The sequence below is a fragment of the Gossypium arboreum genome, unplaced genomic scaffold (assembly GCF_025698485.1).
Source record: "Gossypium arboreum isolate Shixiya-1 unplaced genomic scaffold, ASM2569848v2 Contig00177, whole genome shotgun sequence".
Lineage (NCBI taxonomy): Eukaryota > Viridiplantae > Streptophyta > Magnoliopsida > Malvales > Malvaceae > Gossypium > Gossypium arboreum.
The window spans coordinates 135,778-156,847 of NW_026440304.1; the positions used below are offsets into that span (position 1 = coordinate 135,778).

Sequence of the window (21,070 nt, forward strand, 5' to 3'; positions counted from 1 at the left end):
CCTTTCCTTATAGAACTTATCAATGCCATGCCTTGGCATGGTCTTACATGATATCCTTATCTTACCAAATGCCATGTTCCAAACATGGTCTTACATGGTATCCTTGTCTTAGTGCTAATGCCACATCTTGATGTGGTCTTACATGGAGTCCTTAATCAATGTCGATGCCATGTCTTAACATGGTCTTACATGGGATCCTTGCCTTGCCAATGCCATGTCTTGACATGGTCTTACATGGTATCCTTAGCCGTAAATTCCTCCTTAAATTCCATGTTATGAACATGGACTTTTCTGTCAATTCTTCCTTAATTGCCATGGTACAACCATGGACTTTGAGATATCAATGCCTTGTCAAGTCATAGCTAAAACATACTTGCTCAAATTCTCAAGGTTAGTTGCATAACTCAATAATAACAATACTAATAATAATAAAATGCTACTCAACTTACATACTTACATTCTCAATCTCATCATATCATCAACTTAACTTATTCTCATCAAACTATGCTAGTCAATACTTTTTTATTATCATACAAAGCCATAATACAAAATATGGTCTTACATATAAATTATACAAGTTCTCTTTCCAATATCGAATTATTATCGAACATTAATCATTATATCTGAAACTCAATACTAAATTATTTATGACCAAAATATCAATTTATCATTCAAATATGCATAATTAAATGCTTATTAAACATATGAACTTACCTCGATACCAAAATGACCATTTTACCAACTTTCCCGATTTAAAACATCATATTTCACTTATTTAATTAATGTAATATTCAAAACATTCCCTAACTCAAACTTTGGCAAAATTACAATTTTGCCCCTAAACCTTTGCAGAATTACGATTTTGACCCTAGGATCGAAAATTAAAATTTATCCATTTTTCCTATGTTTTATGACACTCCGAACATTTTTCCCTTCTATGGCAACATCAAATTCCCACTCTATCATGCACTTATGAACATTAGGTATTTTTATCGATTATGTCGTTTTACTCATTTTCACTTAAAATCGCTTAACAAAAGTTGTTTAACATAATTTCAAGCTTTTTATTCTACCATAAAACATCAAAATAAACACATTTAACCTATGGATATTTTTCCAAATATGAACCCTAGCATGAATTATTGCTAGAATAAGCTAAATCAAGTTACCGGGACTCGAAAAATGAAAAGAACATTAAAAACAAGGCTAGAACGGACTTACTATTGATCTTGGAAAGCTAGGAAACCCTAACCATGGCTTCCCCCATGCTATATTCGGCCTCCATGAAGAAGATGGACCAATTTTGGCTTTATTTTCCCTTTTTAATTCTTTTAATTACTAAATGACCAAAATGCCCTTAAAGGCTTTTCTTTCAAATTTGTCCTATTATTGCCCATTTTTGTCCAAACTTAAATTTAATGGTCTAATTACTAAGTAAGGACCTCCACTTTAAGAACCCATTTTAATTAAATCCCCTTTATTATCTAGAACACACATTTTGCTAATTTTACAATTTAGTCATAATTATCAAATTAGGCATTTATACATAAAATTTCTTCACGAAATTTTCACACAATTATTCAATCAATGAATAAACCTTAAAACTTAATCGGAATAAATTTTTTTGACCTTGAATTCATGGTTTCGCAACCACTATTCCGTTTAGGCCGTATTTCAGGATGTTACATTCTAGCCTATATATGCCATAATTCAATTTCAATTATTTAACTACCGAAGCTGTAGACAGTGTGATAGACTTTGCTAACAATCCTCGAGCTTGTAACTTGAATACAAAATCTATAAAATAGAACCATACATAAAAACACAGAGTAAGCTTTTGAAGCTTAGTAATTCATAAGCAATAAGCAACCCAATAATATATTTAACTCAATTAAATTGAATCAAACTATAACATCATCTTCACATCAAATTACAAACTTACCATCTCATAAATAATGTATAAACTCTCACACATAATTATTACCTTGGCCTAATGCTTATCTAGTTAAAATGGTAAAATATCATTCAACTTCCAAAGCCATGATGTCATTTTATGTTCAAATATACCTATATTCACATACAGAAGCTCATGAATCAAAGACAACATTTTATACATACACATATTATTTGGCCGAATATACAAGATCACATATACCATTATTCAAAACTCAATAATATTCACATTACTTATTCACAAGGCTGAATACCCTCCCTTATTCACATAAATTCTTCCTTTACTTCATACATGATTCATAACAAATATCAAACAAACTTACTTACCTTATTTCAATTATATATTAAGCTAATTCATACCTGATCATTCAACCAGTTTATGCATTCGATCACAACTTATCATTGCTTGATGAACCATTCGAAATTGGATAGGACACTAGGATAACCACACAAATCGTACAATGCCAATGTCCCAAACGTGGTCTTACATGTAATCACATATTGATGCCACTGTCCCTAATAGGGTCTTACTCGCACACATATATCAGAATCACATATCGATGCCATGGTCTTACTCGCACACATATATATGAATCACATATCGATGCCATGGTCTTACTTGCACATATAAGTCAGAATCCTATGTCATGACATACGTATCCTAACTATTCCTACGGTTCATACGGGGCTTTCAGACGTCATAACTCGGTCGAAATAAATTTAGAAATGTGATAACCAAGCCTTTTCATATTCGACCATAACAAATATATATCCTAACATTTCATAATAGCATATATATTTAACATTTAACTACTATTAAACATGTAATAGCCCAAAATTGGGTCTAGTTGGAACAGAGGTTTCGGGACCACAAAATCCAAGATAGAAATAATTATTTTATGATTATTTTGAGGTCTATTATATGATTTCATGATTGTATGAAAATTGCGTGAAGAAATTCTATGCATAAAGTGCTCAATTTGAAGTTAGGGACTAAATTGAATAAGTTGTAAAACTTGCATTCTAGAAGTTTCTAGTATGAAATTACTTTGAAATATTAATTAGGAGGTATTAAATAGAAATTTGACCAATTTCTAAGTAATGGACAAAAAATGGACATGGATGGAATTTTTGAAAGTTTAGTAAGGAAGGGCATTTTGGTCATTTGGTAATGAAAAGAAATAAAAAGGGAAAATAAAGCCAAAAATTGACTCATCTTTTTCATGGAGGCCGAAATTAGCATGGGGGAAGCCATGGCTAGGGTTTTCAAGCTTTCCAAGCTCAATAGTAAGTCCGTTCTAACCCCGTTTTTCAAGTTCTTTATGTTTTTAGAATCCCGTTAATTTGATTAAGCTTATTCTAGCAATAATTTAAGCTAGGGTTCATATTTGGAAAAATACCCATAGGTGAAATGTGTTTATTTTGCTGTTTTATAATAGAATATGAGGTTTTAAATTATGTTATACAACTTGTGCTACTCGTTTTTGAGTGAAACGAGTAAAAGGGCTTAATCGGTAAAAATACCTAATAGTCATAAGTATATGTTAGAGTGAGAATTTGATGTTGCCATAGAAGGGAAAAGTGATCAGCATGTCATAAAACATAAGAATAAGGGATGAAGTTTAATTCCCGAGCCTAGGGGCAAAAGTATAAATATGCAAAAATTTAGGGGCAAAATTGTAATTTTTTCAAAGTTTGAGTTAAGGACTGTTTTGAATAGTAAATTAATTAAATAAGTAAAATATGATGTTTTAGATCTCGGAAAATGAGATTTGAACCTAGAATGAGAGAAAAATCGAAAATTAGGAAAGTTGGTAAAATGATCGTTTTAGTATCGGGGTAAGTTCATATGTATAATAAGCATTAATTTATGCATGTTTCAATGTAAAATTGATATATTCATTATAATTTCCGAGGTGTTGAAAGTATGTAAGTTGGTATGATAATAATACAACAATAATGCTGTAATTTGTATTTGAAAGTTGAATTTAGTGAATTAATTGAATTATGTTAAATTAAATGATTATGGTGCCAAGTTTATGAATTGATTTAAAAATATGTCTATGGCACATGAAGTGCATTGAATTATCATACATAAATGTGATTTCTATGATTATGGATACTATGGGAAATTGTAAGTTCATATGATTTTTAATAAGGCAATGTGTAATTTAATGTTATTGCCTTGATATTAAATGAGATGTAAGTTTATATGTAAGTAATACATCAATATTACTTGTATTATGATATGTTATATTAATATTGGAAATATGTTTGTGGATAATTACTTGATTGGTGAAATTGTTGGAAAAGAGAGAGAAATCCCGGTTGAACCTTCAGAAAGATTGGATGATACAGATAGTGTGTAGCTAGGTCACATGTACGGTGCTGAGTGCACATCATGTGTACAAGAGAGCTACAAGACATTATGATGTAGCTAGGTCACATGGGTGATACTATGTGTACACCATGTAGACAAGAGAGCTATGGGATATATGTAGCTAGGTTGCATGCGTGGTTCCAGGTGAAGGACACCATGTAGACAAGAGAGCTACGAGATAAATTGGCTAGGTCACATGGGTGGTACTGAGTGTTCACCATGTGTACAAGAGAGCCGAACTATATGATGGGTGGAGCTATGTACTGAAACCACCAAGTATCGAGAATTGATCCGAAGTGTTCAACGGGAGACTCTCTATGTATTGCTTTGTGAGTTTTGTGATGAATAAGTGCATGAACTTGGTTATGTGAATGATGTGATCATTAAGTGACCAGGATGTGGTAAGGTTATAAACAAGTAAGTTATACATGAGGATGATTTTATGGTGACCTTGTGATCATGGGCCTATACTTGTGATGTATGAAATGTGGTGAAAATGATTTGTGATATGTATGTTAAAAGGAGGTTAATACAAAGAAAGGGTGAAAGAGTGAATTAGCAATAAAACTGTTTTGGACAGTAGCAGTGACGTGATTTTGAAAAATCACCAAAAATTGTATAAATTGAATCAGAGACTGAATGAGATATCAAATTAAATATTAATGAGTCTATTTTCATTTAAAATAAACATAGAAAGAAAAGGAGTTCTATATTGTGAGATATTTATGTTTTTGTGAGACTGGTTCAGAATGATTACGTGATCCCCTGTTCTGACTTTGGAAAATCACAAAAATTTGGATAAAAATAATTAGAGGCTTAGACTTATATTTTTAAAATCCCTAATGATCCTATTTTCAATATAAATTAGAAAGAACATTATCCTATTTCTGTATTGTGAGATAATTAATTTTTAGTGAAGAGAGGTCAGAACTGTCAGAATGTGAAACAGGGGAAATTTTAATGAATAAACTGTACTAATTTACTAAACCAAAAATTATGACAATTTTATGGTGGAAAGATATGTGAGTATATGTGACATCCCAAAATTGACCATAGTCGGGAAGTGGTTTCGGGACCGCTAAACCAAGTCACCGACATGTTCGAACGTAATATTTATTGTCTAGAATATGTGAACATGCATATGTGAAAGTTTCATTCTCTAATTTTACCAATTGTGTGAGAAATTATTAAATAGGGATCAATATGAGACATGGTGAAATATGATAGGCTAATGTTAAAGTGGCCTATTAATGCATGTAAGAAAAAGGGGGGACTTGCATGTCAATTTCCCCCCCCCAATTAGTAGTGGCCGGCCATGCTATGGGTGGAAAACATGTCTCCAACATGTTATGTTAATAGTGTATGTAGGAAACTATTAAAAAAAGCTAGCATTAAAGAAATGGAAAAAAGGGGAAATGATGAACAAAGAGAAATGGTCTCATGCATGCCCCCCCCTTTGTTGCCGTGAGTTGAAAAAAAAAACAGAAAGTGTTCATCCTTGGTTCATCCTTGGCCGAATTGAAGGAGAAAGGAAGAGAAGGTTTGGTCACCCTTGAGCTTGAATTAAGGTAAGTGAGTTCATGTTGGTTCTTGAAAGGTTAGCATACTTTAAGCTAGCTACTAAGTTTCCTACTTAGCCATGTCAAAACCTTGATGATGAATGTCTTGAGGAAAGAAATTGGTCTTTCTAAAAAAAAAAAAAAAGAGATTGATGTTTAATCACTTAAGGATTCGGCATTGTTTAGGATGACTTAGTTAATATGTGATTTTGGGTATTTTGAGTTTGAAATGTAAGTATATGTGTGTGCTTGGTCATAAGAGTTTGCTAGAAAATTTTGTTGGTTGAGTGATGAATGGCGAATGAACTATGAATGTTATGAAAAGAATGTAGGAAGCCCAAGGTGTGAATTTTAGTCTCGGTGATAGGAAGGATTCGGTTGGTGTTTTGATGTTGTGGATGAGACATGAAGTCTTGACCATGGTGTTAAAAATGTGGTACTTGTGTTAGACTTAGAATCAATTTGCTATATGGTTAGTATAGCTATGGATGACCGAATATGAGAGCATGATTAGATGAAGAGTTTGGTTAATTGATATGTGGTAAATGTTAAGTGTTAAATGAAGTGGAAATGATAGATTGATGTTGCACGTTCGGCTATAGTTAGGCAAATCGATGATTTTTATCTTGACTTAGATAATTGGCTATAAGTCGAATAGCTTAAGATCATAAGGTAGAAAGATATAAATTTGCCATGTGCCTCCTATGCTATGAAATCATTAGTATTTTGATATTAATATTTGGCAAGATGGTTAAACTAGTTAATTTATTGATTTAGCTCAAGGAGTTAGAGGAGGCGAATCAAGCAAAAGCAAAGGGAAGAACGTCGAGTAGCCGAGTTGGAACCGTTTTACCTAACACAAGGTAAGTCATTAAGCACGTATTTGATATTGCTTAAATGATTGTAAAATTTATGCAATTGTGTTTAATGGGATGATATATATATATAAATGAAAATGTATGTGTATGGAGTGATGACATTTGTTGAATGTAAAAGAAATAGTGAAATGTGTAGAAAGTTTGCTTTCGGCACTAAGTGTCTGGGCAATACGTGTGTACGGTGACGAGATTGGCACTAAGTGTGCATGCTGGAAATATATGGCACTAAGTGTGCATGCTGGAAATATCTGACCTTGGGTGTGCGAGCTCGAAGGGTATGGCACTATGTGTGCGGGCTTAAATTGCATGGCACTAAGTGTGTGAAATCGAGTAATAAGCACGTGTGTGCGTACTCTATATATATATATATATATATATATCTTCGATCGAACAATTATATGGAGGGTGTGTCTCCATCGAGTTGAGTATGGACAGCGGATCGGGTAAGTACCTCGAGCTCATGACGAATAGAGAATACGTTCATGCTTGGGGTTGAATTTGGTAAGCCTTAAATCTATGTGATGATTGAAATTGTATGGTTGTGGTGGAAAATGAGTTAATGTGTAAAAATGCTTGATTATCTTGTTGTGTAGAATATGAAATGTGGATGTATGACTTGGTACGAGATTGGACCGAAAGGTCCGAGGTATTATGGTATAGATTCGATGTGGATGAGTACCTAGCCTCGTTTGTTGTACATGTTGTAGTAACTTTATCAGTGGATTGATGAATGCTTATGACTTCTTGAGTTGTAAACTCACTCGGTGTTTTTCTTGTCACCCATTTTAGGTCTCTCGGACTCGTATTGTTTGCGTGATCGGGACCGTCGTTGAAGTCATCACACCGGCTGAAATCTTGTGGTATTGTTTTCGTTGTTGAAGAACATTTGGCATGTATAGGCTATTATATTTTGTCGAACTGTGGGTTGTAAACTTTAAGCCATGTGAAAATGGCCTATGTGGTCGTCGAGTGGGATGCTAGAACCTATAGCCACGAGTCTTAGAAACTCTAATTTTGATAAGGTGGCCATAATTTGTGTCATGTATGATGGATGATTAAGGCCAAGGAAAGATTCATGAAATTGGCATAGTCTACTGCAGTAACTGTTGCGGATAGCAGCAGTGAGATGAGATTGAAAAATCACTAAAAATAGTAGAAGTAGAATTAAATAGTCAGTAAATTATGAAATTGAACCTTGATGAATCTATTTTTATATGGACGAAACGAAACGACCATATGAGCAGTATACTGAGAAATATTAAAGTTCTCGTGAGACAGGGCCAGAACGGTTTCTGGGTCCCCTGTCGCGAATTATAAAATTTACCATAAATTATCCAGAAAGAATTAGGAGTCATGCCTTATATGTACAGATTCCATTTTGAGTCTAGTTTCATTAGAAACAAATGGCACCAGTATTAAAGCCCTGTACAGAGAGATATTCAAGTTGTAACGCACGAAGGTCAGAGCAGTCGATCCCTGTAACATGGGTGACTTTAACTAATAAACTGTACCAATTGGCCCAACCAAAAATTCTAGAAATAAATCCATGGATGGATATGTGAGTATAAATTCAGGAAAAATTTACAAAACCAGTTTCTGAGTTTTGAAACTCGAGATATGATTTTTAAGGCGACGGTGATGCAGTTTTCCAGCCTGACTGGTAATGTCAAATTGGTTGGTACCTTGAGAGGATTTGGCCGTTAACCCCTCGTGTCCGGCTAACCGCGACGGTCGCGAAGTTAGGGTGTTACAATTTTATTGGTATCAGAGCTATGGTTTAGTCGGTTCTAGGACTACCATAGAGCGTGTGAGTCTAGCTATACATGCCAAATTGTTAGTGCCTAATAATGTGATGACTTTTGACGGTTGAAATTTTTGTTTTGATTAGCGATGGAACCCGGGATAGAGAGACCCTTGGCGGATGACGTTGAAAGTGTAGCGGCTGCTCCTGCGCAAGGGACACCGCCTGTTGAGCCTCAGTCATCCGCGAATAATCAAAATGAAAGGGCGAAACAAGCCTTCTTCACCATGATGAATGAGTGGGTCGCGCAATATGCCCGAACCAATCCGGCTGTCCAACCATTCCCGAATTTAAATAATCCACCCCAAGAGCCCGTAATGCCATCAGTTACTGATCCTGTGAGGCTGAGTAAACCACCTGTGGACTTGATTAGGAAGCATGGGGCCGAGGAGTTTAAGGCCATAGTTACCGACGATGCCGAAAGGGCCGAGTTCTGGCTTGATAACACCATTAGAGTGTTTGATGAACTGTCATGCACACCCGATGAATGTCTTAAGTGTGCTATATCTTTGTTACGAGACTCAGCCTACTATTGGTGGAGGACCTTGATTTCCATAGTCCCAAAGGAACAAGTTACTTGGGATTTCTTTCAAACGAAATTTCGGAAGAAATATATTAGTCAACGGTTCATCGATCAGAAGCGTAAGGAGTTCCTGGAACTCAAGCAAGGCCGTATGATCAGATCTCGAATCTGAACATGAGTTCGTAAGACTTAGTCGGTATGCTCGGGAGTGTGTGGCTGATGAGGTTGCTATGTGCAAAAGATTTGAAGAAGGATTGAATGAAGAGTTAAAGTTACTAGTGGGAATTTTGGAGATAAAGGAGTTCGTGACATTAGTCGAACGAGCCTGCAAGGCGGAAGAACTTGGGAAGGAGAAGAAGAAGGCTGAATTTGAAGCAAGAGATTACCGTAAAAGATCAACGAGTAAAGCTCCGTTCTCGACTGTAAAAAGGTTTAGGGAGGACACCAGTAAGTCGAGGGCGACTGCGGGAATTTCCATTAGAGCCCGACCATTGACGGACTCCCGAGCTACATCGGTAGCTAGTGTGGGCAATAATCATCAAGAGAGACCTGAATGTCCCCAATGTGGAAGACGACACCTAGGTGAATGTTGGGGTAAGTCTGTTAACCGGGCCTGTTACGGATGTGGTTCGAAGGACCACTTCATTAGGGATTGCGCGGAGCTAGATGAGAAGAATAAGATGCAAGGTGCGAGATCTAGTGGGGCGACAGCTAGAGGTAGACCCCCGAGGGTTTCAGGAGGTAGGGGTGGTAATCGAGGGAGCCACCGATACAATTGTTCAATCCGAGACCCGAGCTCCTGCTAGAGCATATGCCATCCGCGCACGAGAGGAGGCATCCTCCCCGACGTTATCACCGGTACTTTTACTCTCTTTGATACTAGTGTGATTGCATTGATTGACCCGGCTCTACTCATTCATATGTATGTGAAACTTTAGCATCCAAGAAGACTCTACTGTTGAGTCTCATCGAGTTCGTAATTGAGTGTCAAACCCTTTGGGTCAATACGTACTCGTTGATAAAGTGTGCAAGAGATGCCCCTAATAATTCGAGAATCTGTTTTTCTACCGATCCGATGCTTCTACCATTTGATGAATTCGATGTTACTCTTGGTATGGATTGGTGACCGTACATGATGCGTTGGTGGACTGCAAAAGGAAAACCATTGATTTGAGGAGTGCAAATAATGAGGTAGTCCGAGTCGAGTCTCTTGATTTAAAAGGAGTGCCGCGATAATATCTTCTATGACCGCTCGGAGATATGTGAAAAAGGGTGTGAAACATACCTTGCGTATGTGTTAGGAAGTAAAGAGACGGAAAAAGAAACTCGAATCGGTATCGATGGTTTGTGAGTATTCAGATGTTTTTCGGAGGAGTTACCGGATTGCCACCGGTTCGAGAAGTGGAATTCGCATCGGTTGTACCGCACTACGCCGATCTCAATAGCTCCGTGATCGTATGGCATTAACGGAGTTAAAGGAATTGAAGGTTCAATTGCAAGAATTGACGGATAGAGGTTTCGCTCGACCGAAGTTTTTCTCCATGGGCGCACCAAGTATTGTTTGTGAAAAAGAAGGACGGAAGCATGAGGTTGTGCATCAACTACCGTCAACTCAATAAAGTGACGATAAAGAATAAATATCCGCTGCCACGAATTGACGATTTGTTTGATCAAGTAAAGGGAGCCTCGGTGTTTTCAAAGATAGATTTGAGGTCGGGATACTATCGGTTGAGGGTCCGAGAATCGGACATACCAAAACCGCTTTTAGAATGAGGTACGGTCACTACTGAATTCTTGGTGATGCCGCTTGGGCTCACTAATGCCCTCGCGGTGTTTATGGATTTAATGAATAGAATTTTCAGGCCATACTTGGATCGGTTCATAGTTGTATTTATCGATGACATTTTGGTCTATTCGAGAGATGAAACCGAACATCTTGAACACCGAGGCTAGTGTTGCAAATCTTACGAGATAAGCGATTATCACGCAAAGTTCGGTAAATGTGAATTTTGGTTGAAAGAGGTTAGCTTCTTGGGGCACGTGGTGTCTGCATCGGGTGTCAGGGTGGACCCGAACAAAATTTTAGCCATAGTCGATTGGAAACCACCAAGGAATGTTACCGAAGTTAGGAGCTTTTTGGGGCTTGCCGGTTATTACCGACGATTTGTAAAAGGTTTCTCGACGGTAGCCATGCCAATGACGAAGCTACTCCAAAAGGATGTTAAGTTCGAATGGACGGAGAAATGTCAAAAAAGTTTCGATCAACTAAAAGCTTATTTGACTAAAGCCCCAATTCTAGTGCAACCCGAATCGGGCAAAGAGTTTGTCATTTATAGTGACGCATCCCTACTTGGGTTGGGTTGCGTATTGATGCAAGAAGGGCGAGTTGTGGCCTATGCGTCGAGACAATTAAAGCCACATGAGAAAAATTATCCGACCCATGATCTCGAATTGGCTGCCATCGTATTCGCCTTAAAGATATGGGGACATTACTTATTTGGTGAGAAGTGCCATGTGTATTCGGATCACAAAAGTCTCAAATATTTGATGACCCAAAGAGACTTAAATCTGCGACAAAGGCGATGGCTCGAGTTGTTAAAAGATTATGAGCTCGTCATTGATTATCACCCGGAAAGGCTAATGTGGTTGCGGATGCCTTAAGCGGAAATCACCGCTTGCTTTCTGACGATGAATGTACACTTGTCTATCCTACCCGACAATGTGTTAGTAGCTGAATTGAAAGCCAAACCATTATTGATACGTCAAATTCATGAAGCTCGAGAAAGTCGACGATGAGTTGGTTGCAAACGGGATGAGTGTGTTCGAACAAGGACTCGAATTTCAAATCGATGATGACGATTGTTTGAGGTCGAAGTCGTCTCTGTGTTCCAAAGAATTGAACTTATTCCAATAATTTTGAACGAAGCCCATTGTAGTCGAATGGCAATCCACCCGGGGAGTACGAAGATGTACAACGATTTGAAACGTCGGTTTTGGTGGCATGGCATGAAACGAGACATCTCTGATTTTGTTTCGAAATGTTTAATATGTCAACAAGTGAAAGCGGAACATCAAGTGCCATCGGGATTACTTCAGCCGATCACGATACCCGAGTGGAAATGGGATCGAGTCACAATGGACTTTGTATCCGGACTGCCATTGTCAGCAAGTAAGAAGGATGCGATTTGGGTCGTTGTAGATAGATTGACTAAGTCGGCTCACTTTGTCCCCGTACGTACGGATTTTTCAATGGACAAACTAGTCGAATTGTACGTTTCTCAGATTGTGAGATTACACGGGGTGCCTATTTCCATCGTGTCGGATAGAGATCCGAGATTTACCTCGCGATTTTGGAAGAAGTTGCAAGAAGCTTTGGGTACCAAGTTGCATTTCAGACCGCCTTTCACCCCAAACCGATGGTCAATCCGAACGGATAATTCAAATACTCGAGGATATGTTGAGATGTTGCATCCTTGAGTTTAATGGTTCATGGAACGGTATTTGCCTTTGATTGAATTCGCACAACAATAGCTTTCAATCAAGTATTAAGATGGCGCCTTACGAGGCTTTATACGGTCGTAAATGCCGTACCCCATTATTCGGATGAACTTAGTGAAGGTAAATTCTTGGGTTGATTTGGTTAAGGATGCCGAGCAAAAGTTCGAGTAATTCGTGAAAGTTTGAAGGTCGCCGGATCGCCAAAAGTCGTATGCGATTTGAAAAGGAAAGACATTGAATATCAGGTTGGAGACAAGGTATTTCTCAAAATCTCACCCTGGAAGAAGGTGCTTAGATTTGGCCGTAAGGGAAAATTGAGTCCGAGGTTCATCGGTCCGTATGAAGTAGCCGAACGAGTTGGACCAGTAGCGTACCGATTAATTTTACCCCCTGAGCTTGAAAAGATCCACAACGTTTTCCATGTCTCGATGCTTCGACGATATAGATCCGACCCGTCGCACGTAACCACTCCATCTGAGATTGAGATTCAGCCTAATTTGAGCTATGAAGAGGAACCGGTTCGCATTATGAGGCGTGAAGTAAAAGAGTTGCGCAATAGGAAAATACCGTTAGTGAAGGTGTTGTCGCATAAACACGGAATGGAAGAAGCCACTTGGGAGCTTGAGGACTCTATGAAAGAGCGATACCCGAGCCTATTCACCGGTAAGATTTTCGGGGACGAAAATTTCTTAAGTGGGGGAGAGTTGTGACATCCCAAAATTGACCATAGTCGGGAAGTGGTTTCGGGACCGCTAAACCGAGTCACCGACATGTTCGAACGTAATATTTATTGTCTAGAATATGTGAACATGCATATGTGAAAGTTTCATTCTCTAATTTTACCAATTGTGTGAGAAATTATTAAATAGGGATCAATATGAGACATGGTGAAATATGATAGGCTAATGTTAAAGTGGCCTATTAATGCATGTAAGAAAAAGGGGGGACTTGCATGTCAATTCCCCCCAATTAGTAGTGGCCGGCCATGCTATGGGTGGAAAACATGTCTCCAACATGTTATGTTAATAGTGTATGTAGGAAACTATTAAAAAAGCTAGCATTAAAGAAATGGAAAAAGGAAATGATGAACAAAGAGAAATGGTCTCATGCATGCCCCCCTTTGTTGCCGTGAGTTGAAAAAAAAAGAAAGTGTTCATCCTTGGTTCATCCTTGGCGAATTGAAGGAGAAAGGAAGAGAAGGTTTGGTCACCCTTGAGCTTGAATTAAGGTAAGTGAGTTCATGTTGGTTCTTGAAAGGTTAGCATACTTTAAGCTAGCTACTAAGTTTCCTACTTAGCCATGTCAAAACCTTGATCTTGAATGTCTTGAGGAAAGAAATTGGTCTTTCTAAAAAAAAAAAGAGATTGATGTTTAATCACTTAAGGATTCGGCATTGTTTAGGATGACTTAGTTAATATGTGATTTTGGGTATTTTGAGTTTGAAATGTAAGTATATGTGTGTGCTTGGTCATAAGAGTTTGCTAGAAAATTTTGTTGGTTGAGTGATGAATGGCCGAATGAACTATGAATGTTATGAAAAGAATGTAGGAAGCCCAAGGTGTGAATTTTAGTCTCGGTGATAGGAAGGATTCGGTTGGTGTTTTGATGTTGTGGATGAGACATGAAGTCTTCGACCATGGTGTTAAAAATGTGGTACTTGTGTTAGACTTAGAATCAATTTGCTATATGGTTAGTATAGCTATGGATGACCGAATATGAGAGCATGATTAGATGAAGAGTTTGGTTAATTGATATGTGGTAAATGTTAAGTGTTAAATGAAGTGGAAATGATAGATTGATGTTGCACATTCGGCTATAGTTAGGCAAATCGATGATTTTTATCTTGACTTAGATAATTGGCTATAAGTCGAATAGCTTAAGATCATAAGGTAGAAAGATATAAATTTGCCATGTGCCTCCTATGCTATGAAATCATTAGTATTTTGATATTAATATTTGGCAAGATGGTTAAACTAGTTAATTTATTGATTTAGCTCAAGGAGTTAGAGGAGGCGAATCAAGCAAAAGCAAAGGGAAGAACGTCGAGTAGCCGAGTTGGAACCGTTTTACCTAACACAAGGTAAGTCATTAAGCACGTATTTGATATTGCTTAAATGATTGTAAAATTTATGCAATTGTGTTTAATGGGATGATATATATATATAAATGAAAATGTATGTGTATGGAGTGATGACATTTGTTGAATGTAAAAGAAATAGTGAAATGTGTAGAAAGTTTGCTTTCGGCACTAAGTGTCGGGCAATACGTGTGTCGGTGTGAGATTGGCACTAAGTGTGCATGCTGGAAATATATGGCACTAAGTGTGCATGCTGGAAATATACTGACCTTGGGTGTGCGAGCTCAAGGGTATGGCACTATGTGTGCGGGCTTAAATTGCATGGCACTAAGTGTGCGAAATCGAGTAATAAGCACTGTGTGTACGTACTCTATATATATGTATATATATATATATATCTCCGATCGAACAATTATATGGAGGGTGTGTCTCCATCGAGTTGAGTATGGACAGCGGATCGGGTAAGTACCTCGAGCTCATGACGAATAGAGAATACGTTCATGCTTGGGGTTGAATTTGGTAAGCCTTAAATCTATGTGATGATTGAAATTGTATGGTTGTGGTGGAAAATGAGTTAATGTGTAAAAATGTTTCGATTATCTTGTTGTGTAGAATATGAAATGTGGATGTATGACTTGGTACGAGATTGGACCGAAAGGTCCGAGGTATTATGGTATAGATTCGATGTGGATGAGTACCTAGCCTCGTTTGTTGTACATGTTGTAGTAACTTTATCGATGGATTGATGAATGCTTATGACTTCTGAGTTGTAAACTCACTCGGTGTTTTCTTGTCACCCATTTTGGGTCTCTCGGACTCGTATTGTTTGCGTGATCGGGACCGTCGTTGAAGTCATCACACCGCTGAAATCTTGTGGTATTGTTTTCGTTGTTGAAGAACATTTGGCATGTATAGGCTATTATATTTTGTCGAACTGTGGGTTGTAAACTTTAAGCCATGTGAAAATGGCCTATGTGGTCGTCGAGTGGGATGCTAGAACCTATAGCCACGAGTCTTAGAAACTCTAATTTTGATAAGGTGGCCATAATTTGTGTCATGTATGATGGATGATTAAGGCCAAGGAAAGATTCATGAAATTGGCATAGTCTCATCGCAGAATCTGTTGCGGATAGCAGCAGTGAGATGAGATTGAAAATCACTAAAAATAGTAGAAGTAGAATTAAATAGTCAGTAAATTATGAAATTGAACCTTGATGAATCTATTTTATATGGACGAAACGAAACGACCATATGAGCAGTATACTGAGAAATATTAAAGTTATCGTGAGACAGGGCCAGAATGGTTTCTGGGTCCCCTGTCACGACTTAGAAAATTTACCATAAATTATCCAGAAAGAATTAGGAGTCATTCCTTATATTTACAGATTCCATTTTGAGTCTAGTTTCATTAGAAACAAATGGCACCAGTATTAAATCCCTGTACAGAGAGATATTCAAGTTGTAACGCGCGAAGGTCAGAGCAGTCGATCCCTGTAACATGGGTGACTTTAACTAATAAACTGTACCAATTGGCCCAACCAAAAATTCTAGAAATAAATCCATAGATGGGTATGTGAGTCTAAATTCAGGGAAAATTTACAAAACCAGTTTCCGAGTTTGAAACTCGAGATATGATTTTTAAGGCGACGGTGATGCGCTTTTCCAACTGACTGGTAATGTCAAATTGGTTGGTACCTTGAGAGGATTTGGCCGTTAACCCCTCGTGTCCGACACCGGCGACGGTCACGAGTTAGGGGTGTTACAGTATAGTTTCAGAATAAATTTACGGATCTTAATTTGGAGCTCTGTAGCTCGAATTATAAATAAGTGACTATGACTCGTGTGGACAGTTTGATGTGAGCATTTATTAGTAAATTGTGAAATCGTACTTACAAGAATGCTATATACATTAAGGATGTGGAATGGAGAGGAGGAGGAGGAAAATAAATATATGTGGAATACATGGAAACTATGGTATATGAAATATTGATATAATGAAATAAATGATATGTGTTTATAAGAAAACAGAAAGAGAATGATATATATCATGACATGTATATATATATATGACTAGTCTCAATGTAATGCTTGTTGGGTATGGAGTTGAATTGAAATGTTTCAGGAAAACATGTTATCTTACGCATCTGAATTGTGGTATTTTATAAATATATGATCTAGTTTTAAATATGAATGCTTGATGATTAAGCTGAAGATATTTGGTAAGATGATAATTTTGGTATAAATGTATAAGTGGTACTATAATAAACAAGGTAAAATGAGTATGAAATACACATGTATGATGACATACAAATGCTATGTTTGTGGTTTAATTGAGAATATTTAATCATTAAATGAATACCATGTTATATGCTTTTGATTTTGTATAAGTGTGTAAGAGATTAAGGTTGACCAAAGCTTGGAAAATAGCCTAGGTATATTCCACACAGGCAGAGACACGACCATGTGTCTCAGCCATGTATGGAACACGACTTTGGGACACAGGCGTGTGGAGCCTTAAAGCATGAAATTTCCAAGATTTTTGTAAGTTCTTGGTTTAGTCCTGAACCCTTTCTAAAGTATGTTTTGGGCTTCGTAGACTCAAATAAGGGACTATGTGTAAGTGAATGAACGATTTGAAATATGAATGAAATTTTATGGCCTGTATTTTAGTTTAATGTTTGTATGTTTTTCCGGTAATGCCTCGTACCTTATCCCGGCCTCGGGTATAGGTAAGGGGTGTTACAAAACACATCCATTTGCTTATAAACTTACCTCAGATGATATAAAACAGAACAGAGCGGCTAGTCGACAACTTTTGTTTTTCCCCAATACAAATCTGATTTCACTGGTTTTTGATCTTGATTGAGCTTGAATAAGTGCCGAACCCTAGCCTTGATATTTCTTTCTTCTTTTGTTTAGTTTCGGTTAAAGAGTATGAATAAAGAAAAACATGGCTTATTTTATGATATAATAACATATATTAACTTATTAACTAATTTACCTAATTAACCTTAATGAAATAATAATAAAATCATATAACATATGTCAATTACCATCCAAACAATATGCTAATGGAATATTTACAACATAAATACTCCAACTTAGAAAACCATTAACAATTCAGCCCTTATGCAAGTTACCACATAATTTTCATTTTATGCGATTAAGCCCTTTTATTTAATCGAACACTCAAACGATAAAATTAAAGCACAAACATTTCACAGATATAAATTCACACAAAATAAACACAGAATATAATTTTTAAATATTTTTCTGACTCAGATTCGTGGTCCCGAAACTACTGTTCTGGTTAGGGTCTAAATCAGGCTGTTATAACTGGAACTGGTTGAGTCGTCTTCTGTGGCAATTCTGCATCTAACGAAATTGTTAGTTTATCAAAATTAGCTGGTTCAGAAGTTATCTTATCGAATTTTTTAAATTCAGGTTCCGGTGAAACTAAAATTTTAACACTCGATTGAACTTCCTCTAAGTCTTGAGCATCAGCTGGCTCCTTTTTGACTTCGATGGTGTTGGGCTCTAATGTCTTTCCGCTCCTCAGTGTCAATGCTTTACAATGCTTTTTCCCTAGATTCCTCAGATTCTCCGTATCACTAGTTAAAGCACATTGTGGTCTATTTCTGAGTTCATTTGCAAGCTGACCCATTTGGTTTTCCAAGTTTTTAAATGTAGCTGCTTAGCTTTGGATTAAGGCATCATTCTTGGCTATGTATGCCTTCAACAAGTTTTCTAAGCCATTGGATGGTTTAGCTTGAGGTTGTTTCTGAACTTGTTATGTAAAAATAGGTGGCTAGGTCAGTCTAGGTTAGGCGTATGTGTTACTGGGTCCAGCCCCTTGGTTACTTTAGGAGAAATTAGGGTGGTTTCGCCACAATGTGGTTATAGGAATTGGATTGTAGTCCTTGCCTTCCTTGATTTTGGTTCTGGTTAGCCATGTAATACACGGAGTCTAGGTTTGAAGGACATTCTTCGAACAGATGTCTTTCCCCACAATAGACACAAGCTGCATTTTCAAATTGATTCAGTGGATGTGCTGCAAAATAATTAAACCCATTAGTGGTAAATTTTTAAGCATTGACGAAATTGAGGATACCTGAGATGCAAGTAAGGTTAGAGCATATACTTCATGTATTCCATCAACTCGTCTTCCTAACACTACTCGATTGGTTGGCCATTGATAATTGTTGTTGGCAATCCTTTTGACGATTTCATGAGCCTCATTATAAGACTTAGAAAGGAGAGCACCATTAGCAGAAGCGTCCACTACCATCCTCGTGTGAGCATTTATACCATTATAAAATGTCTCAGGTTGGATGTCATGAGGGATTTCGTGATGAAGGCACTTCCGTAATAATTCCTTGTACCCTTCCCATGCCTCATACAAGGACTCATCATCCATTTGTTGGAAAGTAGTGATCTCGTTCCTCAACTTAGCATTCTTGCTAGGCAGGAAATAGTTCATGAGGAATCTTTCTGCTAACTCTTGCCATGTAGAAATTGAATTTGGTGGCAATGAGTTCAACCAGGCTCGAGCCCTGTCCCTTAGCTAATATGGGAACAGCTTCAATCATAGTGCATCTTCGAGTACTTCGGCTAAATTGAAAGAATCACTCACCTCCATGAATAGTGTTAAGTGCAAGTGAGGAGGATCTTTGATAGGCATTCAACTAAATTGGGCTACTATCTGAAGCATCTGGAACATGACTCACTTCAATTCGAACTATTGTGCCTCAATTTTAGGTCATTAATACCCTGATTAAGATCATGAAACACTAGTACCTCAATTTTAGGTCTATTAATACCCGAATTAAGATCATGAAATACTAGTACCGCATACTATCTTAGAGTTTTATCCCCATCATTAGCAATAAGGATAGGATTTTGGACAGGGTTTGCTCCATTTCCTTGATTTAGATTTTTGAAATTCATCTTTTCAGTCGTTCTCTGACTTGTTTGTCTTCTTCGCTACCAAAAAGTACTTTCAATCTCAGGGTCTATAGAGAGTAAATCGATAATTCGGTCAATACTCATAAACACCCGAAATAAACACAGAAAAATTAATTAAGTTAAAATTAAAAAGGAAAATAAACCAAAATGCAAAATTAACAAATTCACAAATAATGACTTTTTAAAATAGTCCCCGACAACGGTGCCAAAAACTTGGAATGACGAAAATGTGCAAGTGTATACAATCACAATAAGTAATAAAGTGACAAGTAAATGTCGAGTTATCGTACCTACAGGGACTGTGAAAAGAATTATTTATGAATACTTTGGTGAAGAAAAATATTTTGATTTGAAGAAGTGATTAAAAACTAGGATTTTAACAAAGTAAAATAAATAAAAGTTCCAATGCACGATTTCCAAAGATGATTTTAATCAAGATGACATAATTTTGTTAGATTAATTACATTTCTTAACTTAGAATTATTAAACTCATGTTCATGTTTTACGAATTAAATTCACAACAACTCGGTAATTTGCTAACTTATGAACAAACTTTCCTACCAAAATCCATTTATCTCTTGACTAAATCTCTACATCGATTCAACCGATTAAAAAATTTAATAAGCAAATGTGTTAATGCACATATATACTTATGAAATTAAAATAATCTCTTGTGCATATCTTTATGCCAATTCAAACAATTAATTCAATCTCATAAGCACATAAAAGATTACGTGAGGTAACGATGTATTTCTACCTTGAAATTGTTTAACCACAATAATCTTACAAGTTAAGCAAGGCTAATGTATCACTAGATACCGTTGCTATTTAACCCTCAAGTACCTTAGATGATTAAACATGCACTAATTGTAACACCCTTACCCATGTTCGACGCTGAGCAGGTACGAGGCATTACGGAACATACACATGTAATCGTACAAAATCGAGACAAAATTTTTACATCCAAATTAAATTTTTTAGTTTTCATCACTAAGTCCCTGATATGGATCTACGAGGCCCAAGACATACTATGGAAGCGGTCCGGGACTAAAACGAGAACTTTGAAAAACACCGGGAAATCTTTTTGAAAATAGGGGCATATGCCCGTCTCCAAAGCCCTGTCCTTCACACAACCATTCACATGCCACATTTTCCATACTTAGTCATTACACACTCATTCAACCAACTCATGCCTCTCACAAAATGCATCATCATAACATATAACTTAACTAATATTAGCCAACATCGATGGCCTTATACAAAATGAGTTATCAAATATTAAAGGCCAACATTTTAGTAAGTTAAATTGATTGCTAATGCTTATTATTTTACATGTGAACTTAGTAAGCTTTATAAGCTTACTTCTTTCACTTTCCCATGTTTCAGAGTACTTAAAAGCAAGCTCGGGTTGGAGGTCGTCGGAGATCACTTCACAC

The 21,070-nt window shown here is 36.9% G+C and overlaps 1 non-coding gene across 1 annotated transcript; it reads left to right on the forward strand.

The window, feature by feature from the left end:
- Window positions 1–19,012: 19,012 nt before the first annotated feature.
- LOC128288273 (small nucleolar RNA R71) lies at window positions 19,013–19,119 on the forward strand. The gene has a single exon (XR_008278702.1). It is a non-coding gene; the product is annotated as a small nucleolar RNA R71 (small nucleolar RNA).
- The last annotated feature ends 1,951 nt before the right edge of the window (window positions 19,120–21,070 follow it).